This window comes from Bradysia coprophila (genome assembly GCF_014529535.1).
Source record: "Bradysia coprophila strain Holo2 chromosome IV unlocalized genomic scaffold, BU_Bcop_v1 contig_106, whole genome shotgun sequence".
NCBI lineage: Eukaryota > Metazoa > Arthropoda > Insecta > Diptera > Sciaridae > Bradysia > Bradysia coprophila.
In genome coordinates, this window is record NW_023503372.1 from 1,409,628 (window position 1) to 1,412,512 (window position 2,885).

Genomic DNA, 2,885 nt, shown 5'->3' on the forward strand with positions numbered 1-2,885 from the left:
TAGTTTTAATTTACAACAAAAAATGGATTTGTTCGATATTAAAATTCGCATTGAAGGATTTAGACGTTTGATTTTGCTCAATGCATTTCAATTCGATGCATCACAAATTCAGTTGGAGCTGTAACTACATTGTGCTCACAATGTTTCTCACCAATAAATTTGTGCTGTGCCTACTTTGTCTGAACCAAGCTAGAGTTAAGTCCGAGTCAAAGCAGAAACTTTCTAAAAACGGAAATCATTTTTTTTCTTAATATTTCAGTTTCTCACAAGTCTCTCAGACTTTTACTTCGAATCATATGAGTTCATCAATGGACCAAAGAAAATACCACTATATGGCAACGCTAGCCTAAAACGAGTAGGAAATGACTATCGTCCAAAATTGTTCGCTGATTTGGAGATAACTGATGACCTGAGAAACTATGATGTATTGTGCCTAGAGGTGTGCACCGCCGATTTTACGCCGCCGCGCCGCCGATTTTTTGCTAAATTTTCGGCGCGCCGCCGCCGAAAAATAATAGCTCACGCCGCCGCCGCCGCCGATTGTATTTTCGTCGCGCCGAAATTTTGTACGTTTACTGCTTTCAACCATTTTAATAGGCGGTAATATAAAGTTAAATTGAAATATCTATACAAAAGTGTGTGCTTGAGTACAAGGTTTGAGCAAATGTTTATCTCTCTTAATTTATAAGTCAGGTTTCTTTACGCTGCTCAGCTAATACACTTATTACTTATAAATTTAAGTTTATCTAAATCTCTTATTTGCGAAAACCTTCTACTACGAACTCACTCCTACATAGAAGATGGACTAAAGACAACGGGAACGGTTATTGCATAAATCGAAAGATAATACTAGTGAGTTTGCGTAAATGACATATAAATTATAAGTTGGAAATAACAAACCTGCAGAACATCTAGTATGATGATGTGACTTAAAATTTCCAACTTGTAAGTTGACTTATAGCTTATAGGTTATGAAGGATGGCTTACACGGTTTATCTTGCAAAAAAGCGGACGATGGATTCCAGGACATGATGAAGTTAATAAAATCTTTTCTCATGCTCAATCTGTTACAACCTCCGGGCATTTCTAGAGATGACGGTAAAAGACCGGACGTTGGGATTTTGTGCGATGTAACCATTAGATAAATTAGATAAATCAATCATCCAAAAAATCTGGATCAATTGCAGATAATGCTGAAAGATTCAAGCATAATCATTACATACGTTTAAAAGAAAAAATTTTATTTACACCTATTGCTTTTGAATCACTAGGTTGCATGGGTCCCGAAACAAGTACATTAATTAAGAAATTTTGTTCATTAATGAGAAAAGCTTCTGGCGAACAACGCTCCATGGATTACCAAATACAAAAGATTTCTATTGCAATTCAACGGAGAAACGCTAGTTGCATTTTGGGGACTTTGGGGCGTAACAGAGTTGATGATTTTTATTTATTGTAAATACTTGTTTTTGAAAAGATCGTTTTTTACTGGTTGCGCTTTGCAGCCTTCTCGCTTATATGTCATTTACGCAAACTCACTAATCATTCGTGGATTCATTAAGTCAGATGTTTTTAAAATAAAAGGTCAGTGATTGTACATTCAAAATATAAAAGGTGAGATATGTCTCGGTTGATTCCCCTTGTATAAGTTGTTGATACTTCAGATCGCAAGATAGTAAGAATTCAGTGTTCGTAAAAAGGATTGCGCACGCTTTTTCAAATGTTTTTGCATTATTTTCGAAAATTTAGATTTTTTGTAAATTTATCGGCGCGCCGATCGGCGCACCGCCGCCGACTATAAATTTCTCTCGGCGCGCCACCGCCGATCCCTTACCAGTCGGCGCACCGCCGCCGATTATTTTAAGATCGGCGCACACCTCTAATTGTGCCAACAGCCAACATGCAAAGACATGATGCTGCCAATTATGTTTACTAATAATACTAATTCTTGGCATTATTTAACAGTTAGAAACTAAAGTTTACTACAGTCGCTTGGGTAACCAACAATTTGTTCTAATGGCGTTTAAGTTTCCTCGTCGACCCATGTGTGATCAGCTAAAAAATGAGTTTTGCGTAAAAATATTTCGCAGCTTGCAAAACTGTTCAAATATTCCATTCTCCGAGGATCCAAACGTAGAACTATGTGATTTAATGACATTGGTATTTTTGTCTCAATTCCACTTGATTTCAAATTAGATTAATCATTTCCTAATAATCAGGGTTACTACTATGAACGTAGCTGTTCAATCGATCCATCAATATTCTCGTACAAAATGCTTACGGGAAGATTTCGATTTGAGACCTACTTTTATAAACGAGGAGAGAATGAAGTGCTTCAGTCAATCGTAATACAGATAATGGCTACGTAAGCACAAAGCAATGCTTACAGTTGCAATGCACTTGCGAATCATTACCACACAATAATGGCACAAATTGCATGGTGTTTCTATTCATCCCAAATTTTGGCACCGAAAATGTTGACGAAATAATAAAGATGTTCTTCAGATCATTTAACGGGGTTTAGACTCAGCAATAGATCATTGGGAACTACGCGAAGAAATTCCTTACGTCCTGAGAACATCTCGAAATCATCAGTTCTGAAAAATATTCTTCGACACTAGAAGAAACAAGTTATGTACGTAAGTGGACTAAAACCTTAACACCAAGAGTTCTTTGACTAGAGTTGAAAGATATTCGAAACCTCACGGATGCTACATACTCCCTTATTTTGCTGATTTGCAAGACTGAAACCAAAAGGTGATGTGAGGTAATCTCTTGAACTTTTTTTTCGAAAGCCCTGTCGGTTTTGGTTCGAAGGGTTTTCTAGGAACACTAGGAACACTGTGAGTTTACTGCAAAATATGTTGACAAAAAAATCCCCCACC

At 36.9% G+C, this 2,885-nt stretch overlaps 1 long non-coding RNA gene across 1 annotated transcript; it reads left to right on the plus strand.

Annotated features, from left to right (window-relative positions):
* Nucleotides 1-375: 375 nt before the first annotated feature.
* On the plus strand, nt 376-2,503 carry LOC119070802. Its single transcript, XR_005086554.1, has 3 exons — nt 376-424; nt 1,966-2,160; nt 2,220-2,503. It is a non-coding gene; the product is annotated as an uncharacterized LOC119070802 (long non-coding RNA).
* Nucleotides 2,504-2,885: the final 382 nt, after the last annotated feature.